General features: G+C 40.2%; 1 protein-coding gene across 2 annotated transcripts in view; it reads right to left on the reverse strand.

Moving 5' to 3' along the window:
* nlgn1 (neuroligin 1) overlaps positions 1-2,163 on the reverse strand; it is a 368,401-nt gene extending 366,238 nt beyond the window's left edge. For both annotated transcript variants that reach the window (XM_020701552.2, XM_020701548.2), the window contains exon 1: positions 1,692-2,163. The gene's annotated coding sequence lies outside the window, so the exon portion shown is untranslated. The remainder of the gene's footprint in view (positions 1-1,691) is intronic.
* Positions 2,164-12,720: the final 10,557 nt, after the last annotated feature.

A 12,720-nucleotide genomic window follows, 5' to 3' on the forward strand; every position in this document is an offset into this window, starting at 1 on the left:
TAGGCCCTCAATTTTAGTTGGTTAAGGTTTTGGCCTTTTGGGGGAAGTCTTCTAGCTTAATAAAGAACCTTTTATGTTTTTGAAACATCAAAACAGTAGAAAAATGAATTTGGGTTGTAACAATTTGAAAGCCTACAAGTATCCATGATAAACTGACTTAAACTGGGCTTGATTGATTACAAAAACTGTAAGTTTATTATTGGAGTTTCTGCCAGACAGAATGGCTGCAACTTCCGGTTAATAGACACCACGGCCTAAACGTACCCCAGGACTGAACAGCAGGAACCAAAAAAGAATCGATCATTTACAAAGAAACTCCCTTCATCTCGATCCTAGAATGTGGAAAGAATGCCAAAACAACACACACTTTTTGGTATAAACACTTTTTCTTTAATGTGTCACTGTGATTAACTATTTTATAGAGCATTCCTGTTGTGTTTTTGTGTGTTTTGTAAGCAGAAATCCCCCTTAATGAAGGCCGGCAGTTCTGTGTCTGCACAGCAAACAGGTTCCTGGTTAAAACTCAGCTCTTCTCAGTCTTTTTTTGTCTTTTTTTCCCTCCATCATCCAAGAGCATCTTCATCCCCCCCCCCCCCCCCCCCCCCCCCCCCCCCCCCCCCCCCCCAAGAAACCAGGACCAAACCACTGGGAGGACTGATGAACAATTTCAACACTTCCAAATCAGGTGCTTGTGGAGTTTGCTTGTAGAAAATGTGATGCTGGGGTTGTTGAATGAAGAATCGTGCCCAGGGAGACCTTTTCCTTTTTTTTCCCCTTTACTACCCCCCCGCTCAAACTGAGGAACTTGGTGCTGCATCTTACCTCATCCATGGCTACCTAGCTGACAGGAACACACTGCAGCTCTTTAGGTGACATGGTTCTGAGGTATAAACGGACACACGCGCACATCTATCCAGTTTTACATGGTGATGGTGCCCCCACAGCGGCTGACAGCGCAAACTCTCCTGCTTTTTTTTCTTCTCTCCATCAGGGTAGAGAGAGTCCTTTCAGCAAGCGCACACTTCCTTCCAGTCTCTGTTCATACTGACACCCATCCCCCCTTTCCCATCGAAAAGAGTTCGACTTTAATATTGTCAAAATGTATTGTAGAAGCATCCTATCCGGATGTTCTTTTTGGATAGAGAGACATTTTTTAGCAGAGCAGAAAGCGCGTCCGGCCATCTGCAGGTGTTTCGTGGGATGCTGCTCTTTCAAACCCCATGCAATTTCACAGCAGTTGAGTGAAAGCGCATTTAAAGTTGTCCCTTTTCCCTCAGACCCTTAAATAGTAATCCGCCTGCTTTGCGCAGCTCGTTCTGCGACCGTGCACACAGTGCGCGCCCATGCGTTTGGGAGCAGAGAGTCCAAAGTGGCAGACAGAAAAAGATGGGATTTTTTTCTTTTTCTTTTTTCAGCTGGGCACGGGACCCTCTCCAAAAAGCACAAATCCCCTCATTATTACGCGCTCCACAAAGAAGAAACACGTTAAATCCTAAATGAAAACGCTCATTTCCACAGCCGCAACTTCCTCCACCACATCTCCAGGGTAATTCTGCCATGAAAATCAGGAACCAAGCATCAGCCCACAGCTTTTACAGTTCTGGATTTAAGCGGTAAATTACCCAAACCCAAACCAACATCCCTACATCCCTCGTGCAGCTTACAGAATTGAGTCTGATTTGCGTATTTACCGTCAGAGGCGCATCCATCGGTGCCTTCTTCCCCTCACGTCAGACAATATTCCTCTGCGCGTCACGTCCCGTTAGGAAAAGCTCCAGTCCTCCCAAAAGCTACATATTTCCACCTCCGAAGATTAAAAAAAATCCTGAGGAATGAGGCGGACGCACTTTCACTCCGGAGGGTAGAGTCGGGTTAGACGCGGTCCAACAATTCTACTCTCGCGGAAAGAAACGCAGGAGACGCTCCAGTCCCAAACAAGTGCGCCTTAGCTCCAGATGGTTTAATATTTTTTTTTTTTTGTTATATTCAGAACTATTTAAAGAATCAGAATTTCTTGTGACTGAAAATCGCCAGGCTCCAGGTCTTTGCAGGCGCACAGACTTAAATCTGAAATGAAGGTGATTTTGAGAAAAAGAAACAAGCGAGGGATTTTCCCCCATCGTCTGCTCCTCACGATTGAGGCTACACTTGGCTGATAAAACACCGTCCTCTCTCTCTCGCACCCCCCCCCCCCAGCACCCTCCTCTCCTGAACACCTTGAGCTTTGATGGAGCAGAGACGCGCCTAGCGGCCGGACACGGGAATTGCAGCCCGCCCTCTCAGCGCGCTCTTAAAGAAACACAGAGTTGGAGACAACTGGGGGGAAAAAAGGCGTTTTGCATCCGAACAGTGAAGGTTGCACGATGAGGATTTATGTTGGTCTTTTACAGAACCAACTGAACTGAGGAGAAAAGCAAACATGTTTACAAGAGGAAGGAAGAATAGGAATTTTGGGTAACAGTTGAGTTTAACACCCACGAACAGTTTGGTCAAACAATCACACACCTGTCCATGTTCACCTCCTGATTGGATCTCCTGAGTTCAATCCTCATGATGTTTTCTTTCCTCCACCTCTCCTCTGTGTTTACATGTCTGAAAGCATATAGATTCATTTGTAAATAAATGGGTTTTTTCTTTGACTAAATGTACAGTGCTGTTTTATGAGTTAAAATCATCCCAAGGTCTTCCTATCAGCACATACACAGGCTGCCATTTAATCAGCTTTGAATGATGGTTTCCAAAGGATATGATTTTTTTTAAGAAAGAAATTAACTAAATAGGGATGCAGACATTAAAATAAATCTATAGGTCCCATTTTTTTTCAAGCCTGATGTTACAGGCAAATATTTACGTGCAACCAAGCACAAAAATTCATGTTGGCCACACATAATACGCGCGGCCAAGATTTAATTGCTGCATTAGTGCATCCAAGTCTAAACATTGTTGTTGGTCGCACGTATTAACCTAACCGTAACCCTAATCCTAAACGACTGTGCAGCCAACAAGTTAAGCACTGGCCGCACGTATTTAGATAATTACATGCAAACATTAATTTTCTTTTTTAAATGTCTGCATCCCTAATTACTGTGCATTTATTTTTGTTCAATTTTTTTTAAAGACTTACAAATAGTGTTTTTGCTCTTTTTAACATGGTTTTCTAGCATTTTTCTGATTACGTAGAAAGAAAATTAAGCCTAAGATTGCATATACTGAGTATTTCTTTATTCAGCTCACTGTGAATGAGGAGTGACACAAAATGCAATTGGAAAAAATATTGTATTAGTTACAAAAAAATATACTGGGTGGGCCAAATCTCCCTGCTCTGCTCCATTCTGATGCAGCCACCTCTAAACAAATAGATCCATTCACCTCTTTGTTTTCCTCGTCTGAGCTGGAATCTGGATCCAAACTGTACGACTGCATAGCTTCAATATTACTCGCCATTTTGTTGGACTGTAATGTTAGGCTGAAGTTGTGAAGGGCTGTAGTGTGAGGAAGTGTAAACAGATGGATAATGGAAAGTGGGGGTGGGCTCACTCCGTACCAACAGTTCTGTCCACAACTCAGGCGAATTGTGTGAATGCATGTGTGGCAAAAAGGTGCCCTCTTAGTGTGATCTTTGCAACTATATTTCTTGCACTTGATGCACACTTTTCTGTTCTTACTTTTTAGGCAGATCTGACACTTGTTTCTTTTAGGATCAGGCAGCCTGAGTGGCATTGTGTCTCTGCTTGGTTTGGTGTTGCATGGCTAGCTGAGGAGGCTTATGAAGGTGCTTTTTGTGGTACTGATGGTTTGGAAGGGGTTATATTTGAGCTCTGCAACTTTCTGACCAAGGGTGCTTTCAGACTGGACACATTTTGTTCACTTAAAGTGAACCAGAGTTAGTTTCCCCCGATAATCCGGAACAAATTTTCTGTCTGAATACACCTAAGTGGACCCTAGTCCGGGACCAGGAACCGCTCTCGGACCCATCTTTCCTCTCCAATCGTACTGAATTTTGGTTCACTCTGAGAGTCCTCATTCTGATTACAATCAGTCCTCGGAGCGGAACAACTGGACCAAAACAGCCACAGTGGTCAGGGGTCACATGATCCACACAGTCAGACAGTAGCAACAGATGAGCCGCGAACAAATGTAAAACAACGATTGTCGGGTTATCAAACAGAAAGAGTCCAACTGTTTATCTGTTGGAATGTTTATTTTAACACCACTTTTCGAGCTTTTCTGTGTCTCGTTACACAGCATGCAACTGTGATGTCAATCTAAAAGTTACCTTTACGATTTAACATAAATAGTAGATACATTGTTTTTCTCACTTAATAAAATCCAACTGGATATCTATCTCTGTTAAACTTTTAATTACACTTTAATGAATAAAAGGTGTACTTAAGAAAAAAATGTGCAGGAATAAAATGGTTCTTTGTACTCTACTTTCACACTAAACCACCAAAAATGTGCTTTAAAATACCGCAACGCGACAGTACAAAGATTGACAAGTGCTCGAAGGGCAAAATGAAATCCTAAAAAATATGATCATTTGACAGAACTTTTTCTGAATTAGGGCAAGTCTAATCCCTAAAGTCTGAGAGTCAAGTTGTTGCTGACTGGACAGTTCTTATCAGTTTTAAGCCTTTGAAGTCACTTAAAATGCCAGTTTTTCTCTTTGACTGTTTAAACTCTTACTGAATCCTTACATTGTGTTTCACAGAATGAGCTTTTGTTACAACTAATCTTTTGCTCAGACTTAACTGCAAGCTGGCCCACATCTATGATTGTTATTTTTTCTTTAGATGCAGAAAGAGGAATTTAACAAAAATGACTTATTTCACATGTTGTAATTTTCATCCTCTTTTTGCTCCTCTGCATTTTAAGTGACTCAAGCTGGAGTCTTCTGTTTGTTTATGATTTGTTTCATATATATATTTACGTGCTACTAATATGAATTTAATCCTTTTTTTATTGATAATCTCAGTGATTTTTACATGTGTTAGATGTGATCTCCTGTTGAAACAAAACAATATTTTGTATGACAAGAAAGAAGAAAAGGTACTGAAAACTGTTGAGCTTAATGCAACATGTTTCTGTGTATGAAATCAAAGGTAGATATCAGATTCAGCCACAGAGACACTCTTCAAGCTCTTAGTCAACACTTGTGTCAGTTGATCTGCACTGTCTCCTGCTGCACTCGCTGAGACACTGTGAGGATCAGAAGCTTGGGTCTGAGAAAGAAGGTAGCGTAGACAAAAAGAAAGTGGTACTGTATGCTGAAAAAAAAAAACATAATTATGTGCTAAAAAACATGGTCAGGTAAACTATCCAGCATTCTAATTGTATATGATAAAGAATGATGGACGTTTATTCAAAAGAGACTTTGTTAACGTTGGCAGCAAAAACCCACAACACGGGCAAAATGGAAGCAAATATAATAATAATAATGGATTGGATTTATCTGCGCTTTTCAAGACACCCAAAGCGCTTACATTATGTCCATTATTCATTCACTCCTCATTCATACTTGGTGATGGTAAGCTACGGTTGTAGCCACAGCTGCCCTGGGGCAGACTGACAGAGGCGTGGCTGCCATTTCGCGCCTACGGCCCCTCTGACCATCACCAGGATCATTCATGCACATCCACACACCAGTGGAGCCACACTGGAGGCAAGGAGGGTGAAGTGTCTTGCCCAAGGACACAACAACATTTTGGCTGGTGGGAGTGGGGATCGAACCGCCAACCCTTCGATCATTGGACGACCCGCTCAACCACCTGAGCCACTGTCATTGAACCAAAAAGGAAATCTGTTTCTGCCAGCAATGATTGGGAAGGAGCTGATATTGTGGTCAATTGTAAGTGTAAAAAACCAGGGCCGATCATGATGATATTGGCATTAATATGATGAAAATCTGAGTTTAACTTTAAAGTCAGTCTTTACATTGTGTGAAACTAGTACTTTTCTTTACTTTCAACATAAACCAGTCTAACTACTTCATCAATTCTCAAAAATCATAGAGAAGTATGATCCTGTTTTGAAATGTTTGTGTGGGATGCCGAGACCCTACTCAGACTTGCCACACATGAATGATAAACATAAAATGAGTGCCACCACCTCTAAGCCACACCAAGACCCCGTCAAAAAATTTAATATTAGCTAACCATTCTGACAAACATTGGATTATTGACATTTGCATCTGCTCACATGGCATATGTCTATTCCTTCTCAATATCTCTTACGTGGTCAGCACATAATAGAAATTGAATTCCTCATGAGCAGATAAAGGTGTTTTGGAAGATCTTCTAGATCATCCAGTTAAATATCTATTCTGTTGCCCTGAACTTAAATAGATCGCATTTTGTTTTGAAAAACCTTAATGTTTTTTAAGTTGCTTTTAACTTTAAAAAGTAACCATTGGGACCCGCAGAATGGATTTACTGAAGGCCTTGAACAACAGAATCATTTGATGAAATGACCTGGAGGACTGAGAATATTGAAAAATGTTTCATTACGAGACGAGATGCATTTTTTGGTTTACAATAAGTTACTCAATGACATTGAATACAAATTTAGAATATATAAATCAAATCCTTTGGCTTTACTTGACTCTGGTAGAGAGGAACATGGAGAAGGCAGAACAGAGGACCAAGTTGTAGAAATTGAAAAGAAGAGTGGCTTTTAGGAAACCGGCTTTGGGAGATCTCAAAGATGACTGAACAACTACAGCTAAAGTTAGACTGATAGGAAGGCACTTGGCGTGTCATCTGGAATGAGGAAAGCAGATAAGGAGACTTGGGGGTAGAATGAAGAACTTCAGGAGTGTGTTAGTAGGAAAATGTTAGCTAAGAAAAAGTGGGACACTGAGAGGACAGAACAGAGCAGACAGAAAGTACAGAGAGATGCTGCCCAAGGTGGAGGAGGAGGTGGCAAAGGACAAAGGAAGTATGTGAGGGAGAGGTTGAAGAGAAAGGGAGAAACCGTACGAAGAACCTGGACTAAGTTGGGGTGATGATGACATGGATGGAAATGTGTTGGCAAGAACTGTGAAGATCAGATGAATGAGGAAAATGTTAAAGTAACAAAGGTCAAGAGTGGAAAGGCATTGAGGATGATGAAGAGTGGAGAGGCAGTTGGTCTTGACAATATATCTGTGGAGGTGTGTCAGGTTTTAGGGGAGGTGGCTGTAGAGTTTGGGGATACCTGAGTATTAGAGGTGAAGTGCACTGGTTTACAGTTCAGGAAGAAGGGAAGCGTGCAGAGTTGTGGAAACTACAGAGGAATAAAACTGATTAGTAACACAACAAAGTTATGGGAAGGAGTTGTCGACGTTGAGGTGGGGTCAGAAGTGAGCATTTGTGAATAACAGTATGGATTCATACCATGGAGATAATCCTTAATCCAATATTTGCTATGAGAATGTATCTAGAGGAATAGAGAAGATCAAAAGAAGCTGCATTGTGTATTTTTAGAACTAGAACAAAGGAGGCCTTGAGGGCCAGTGTCCTATGTGTTTTGAATGAATGAATGAATGAATGAATGAATGAATGAATGAATGAATGAATGAATGAATGAATGAATGAATGAAGCTTTACTTATAAAGCACTTTACAACTCCTTTAGGAGTAACAAAGTGCAGCACACAAAAAAGAAGACAGAAAAAAATTTAAAACTAGATTTGCAATTGCTTAAAGAAATTGTGTCAGATTGCTAAAAGCAATGCTGTTTTAAACCATTTTAAAGCTGTTGCTTCCGTCCAGCCTGCACGTCAAGTTTCATTCATGTGGGTCAATCACTTTTGGAGATATAAGGGGGAACATATTGGAATAGATCATAACACCACCTAAGGGAGTATTGTTATGAAAGTTGTTGCGCTAACTCACCCTAAATTGAAGAAGGTGTCTTTTCAAATGTGGTGAGATTATGTTCATTTTTTAAGGAGCTGCATGGTTGCAAAGTTGACAACCACTCCTGTCTAATTTGCATTACGTGCTTTAAAGAAATGTTATGGAATTATGTGAAATGGGTGGTACCACTGGATTTGTGGTAGCCTAAATAGAGTACGTGCAGAAATATGCAAAGACAGGTCAAAGTATGTGGCATAGGGGGTTAAAAAAGGATTTGGAAAAACTTGTGAATTGCAAAAAATCTAGTAAGGTAGAGATGGCAGATCCATGTTTGCTGTTTTTCTACTATCCAAGGAACCACAGGGGAATATAGGTGTGTTGCTAAGACTATTGCTCTGGAAGATTAAGGCCCAAATCCTTTTGTGCTATGAATGACCACCTGGTGGCGCAATAAAGCCAGAATTGGTATAGATTACTCTAAAGTAATTGTTCATTAAGTTTCATACCATTAGGTGTAGTACTTTTTGAGATAAAGGTCTTGGGTGTCATTCATTTCTAGAGGTAAAACTTGGAATTTTGCTTCATGTTCTGTGTTCCGTCTCATTTTTTTATTTAGAAGAAGTCGGAAGCTGTCTTTTCTCATCCTAATGGGAAACTGTTCTCAGCATTTTTATAGATAAACACACTTCAATGGAGAAATAACTTCCTGCTGTCAGAAATAATTACCACTTGACGAATTTAGCATTTCCTTGTACTTGAGCAGCAATCACAAAAACCTATAATTTATTGAAAGCAAAATTGCAATAAGCTGCTTGAAGTAATTGACTGATTGTCAATGAATTGCCAAGAAAAAAAATGTCACTTTGAGAGCTCTGCATACAAAAATGGAAACACAACTTAGACATGGAACATTGAAAAAAGAATTTCAGAGCCACAGTGACCATGCAAAATTCAAAGTTATGTCAACATTAAACAGAATATAGATCATTTAAAAAAACCAAAGGCTGTATTTAAATATTACATGAAAAAACTTTGAACTAAAAAAACCTACAGATTGGCATCAAATCTGCTGACAAAAACTTTCTCTGTCAACCTGCTCCTTGTTGTGTAGGTGCACCCATAATAAACATTAATGTAGTGTGTCCACATTTTGCCTTTGTCTCCCGTCCAAAGCAGCCTCTATTAACAGAAATGGGTCAGCTTTAATCCGCAGCCAAATTAATGGAAATGAAATGCTTCCATTTGTGATTGATGCTGTTGTTGCTTATTGTGTTTCTTTGTGTAGAGCTGCTTGTGTGCATGTTTCTCTCTGTGTTTGTGACTGTGTGTGTTTGTGTGCGAGGGGGGGGGCAGTGAGTGACCAATAAAAATGTCAGCATTAATTTGTCATACAAATTCCCTATAAGGATTATTTTTTTAAATTATGCAAGTGTTTGTTTGTTTTTTTGATGCTCATAACTTCAGATTTTAAGAATGAAAAATGTTTCCTTCCTTACTATAACAGTTTTACCTTAAAATCACCAATAAAGCAGTGTGTGCACTGATGGTAAAAAAGAATGAATCTGGTGTGAATAAAATGTTGTGAATGGATGTGACTTTGTCTTGATTTGTCTTTTATTTTATTTAGAGATTTATTTAAAATAAACAAAGAACATTGGTCATTTGAAAGCACACAATATGCTGGCATTGGTGATGAAACTTCTTTGCCCAGCCTCAAAGCAGAAGCAGACAATTTGAACAAGAACTCAGAGTCCAGACATTTGGTGGTTGTAGAGCAGAAGATGATACATGAAGACTGACCAGTGGAGTTTACTGATTTAGAGAATGGTAGTAAATACTATTATAGGTAGAGGAGAAAAGGGCAATTTGATGAGTAAAAAACAGCTTAGATTGTAAGGACTTGGTCTGGCTGGAGAAAATAGTGCAAGGGATTGTGGGAAGTTTCTCTAACACCTGGGCTATTCCATCACTACTCACTACACAGAGCACCACACAGTGCGTTCGCCATTTTGGAGTGCTGTCCAGATCTTCAATTCCGAAATCGAGTACCCTACAAATTTTACAAAAGTACTTTCAAAAGTACCTTACAAAAGTCTCTGGGAAAAACGAGTGTGCATTGAGGCTCACTACTAGATTGGCAAATATAGACCCCAATGCATTGTGTTTGAAATTTTCTGCAAAAAAAAATGTATTTAAATGTATATTTTTTTAAGCGATCAACGTTTTCATCTTCAGAACACAGTGGATTCATTCATAAATAGTTGTCCCAAAACACTCACATCAATTAGACTGTCATATCAGTTAGATTCATATCATATTTACTGTTAAAAAAAAAAAAAAAGTAGTGAGCATGGTGCTCCAATTGCTTTTAAGTTTAAGGCACTAGCTGGTTTCGCACTATAGTTTTTTATTAGTTAGCGATTATTATCAATTATTGCAACAGCTCTGTGGCCTTGCGATAGAGTGTCCATCCTGTGACTGGAAGGTCAGGAGTTCAAATCCAGGCTGAGTCATTCCAAAAATGGGTCCCAATGCCTTCCCGCTTGACACCCAGCATTAAGGGTTTGGATGGGGGATTAAACCACCAAATGGTTCCAGAGCACAGCTGTGTCTGCAGATCATCACTCCCCGAGGGGATGAGTCAAATGCAGATAACAAATTTAACACACCTAGATGTGTGACAGATAATGCGGCTTCAACTTTAAGAAGGCCTAGCTAGTTGTGTATTTTAGGGGTGGGCTAGGAATTTGGGTATCAATTTAAAGAGGTACTTTTTCTTAATTCTTTATAGAACATTTTTGGAAATACACATTTTTTTGTTCATTAAGTGTATAATAAAATGTGAGACAGAGACTTTGGGCAACTAAAAATGTTAACTAATTACAACAATCTGAACTTAATAGGCATCATAAATATAGAATATGTATATTAGTTATAGCATAGTACAATATATTAAGAAGGAAGCAGTACCTAGTGCAACATTTTTAAAGATGCAATGTAACAAAAAAACCATATGTCCTTATAAATAAAGACAATAATAAAATAACAAAGTCAGTAGTAAAAAGAAGTAAACAAAAGCAACACTGTCATGAAGTAAAGTTAAAGTCCCATCATTGGCAGCAGCAGGGGGGTTATGCGCTGTTTAAACAGACAGTGTTGCCAGATTGGGCAGCTTTCCATTGAAATTGGTTTTTGCACAAATTGGGCTGTTTTTCCTCCCAATCTTGCAAACCTGCAGACAGATAGACACCGCGCTCGCATGAACTCTATAAGTAAATCCAAGCTCTTCACTGTATGCTTTAAAGAAAAAATGTGACGAAGGTTTTAAAAGCATCGACCTCTTCACGCTAGTATCATTACTTACCCTTGGTATTGATACTATCAATACTCCGATTGATCTGCCCACCCCTGTTGAAGGCTCCTCAAGGAAAGACTTAAGTGTCTCTTCCTTCTAAGAAGAGTTAACTACGTACACACCAGGCATGTGGTGCAATAAATGCAGGTTCTTGTATGCGGACTGGACGAGCAGGGAAAGGCTTCTTTTTTCTACTGTTTACCTGCACATTTGCGCTACCCACAGTTCGTGTGAATGTTGAAGCGGTGCAAATCTCGTGAATCTTACTCCAGGCTTTTTCTTTCACAGCTCTATTCTGATATATGACTGAGTTGATATATATATAATTCCAGTTGGGCACAAACTGCAATTCATTTCCCACACAAACAGACTGAAAAACAGTTTCTGTAAAATCCATAACCCCATCTCCTCACAAACCCCATCAATACAACGATCAACAAACCCCTGCACAAAGTCATTCACAATACACTGCATTTTTGAATTTCCATGCATATATGTGTGTGTTGTGTGTGCATGCATGCACATGCATTCATACATCAAAGATTCAGGTTACTTTAAAGATTTGGTTTCCACTGTGACTAATCCATTTCTGTTTAGATACTCTGTGTGTCTTTTCATATTTTGTGTCTCACTGTACCGTTCTGTGTGGACTTTGCATGTTCTTCTCATGCATGTGGGGGTTTCCTCCGGGCACTCCGGCTTCCTTCCACAATCCAAAGACATGCTTCATGGGTTAACTGGCATCCTTAAATTCCCCCTATAGGTGTGCTTGTGAGAGTGTGTGTGAGTATTTGGTCCTGCACACAGAGCACCCTGCTTTTGCCCAACAGTAGCTGGGTTGGCTCCAGCAACCCAATAACCCCAAAAGGGATTCAGAAGGTTCTGAAAATGGATGGATGTACTTTTATTAGTGTCAGACTTTTGGAGATGGACTCCAAGAAAATGAACAGGCTAAAGCACAAAAAGGTTTGTTATGCGACTCAGGCAGGGCAGGAAAAAGGAGCCTCTGGGAGCAACACAGTCATGGGTCCGGAAGGTGGAGCAGCACTCTCTGCACAAGAGAACAAAGTTATATGTACAATGTTATATGTGCTTAATTTCTTGTGCAAGGGATGCTCATGGCAGTAGGAGTCCTAGGCGGGAGAAGCTGAAGGACTGCATGAGGCCAGACCATAAACTGAGAAGGATCATCTTTTGGGTGTTTTGCTTGACAACGGCAAGTCTCTCCTCTTAAATACCCATGGGGATCAAATCAGATTCACAACTCCAAACACTCCTGAAGGAGGCAACAGGTCAGCCACCGTGGACTGCATACTTGTATACTTGGAAGGGGAAGGCAGCTCAGAAGCATGAGACTTTAGGGCTTGGCAACAGGACAGAGGAACAAAAAAAAACTTGACACTGACTGAAGTGCTGCAGGCAAACAGGTGGAGTAAATCAGCTGATTGCACTGCTGAGATGAGCTGCCAAGGTGGAGTGGCCCGGGACAATTACAATTATTGAACTGAGTTAAAATTAATATTATCTT

The sequence above is a fragment of the Oryzias latipes genome, chromosome 4 (genome assembly GCF_002234675.1).
Source record: "Oryzias latipes chromosome 4, ASM223467v1".
NCBI lineage: Eukaryota > Metazoa > Chordata > Actinopteri > Beloniformes > Adrianichthyidae > Oryzias > Oryzias latipes.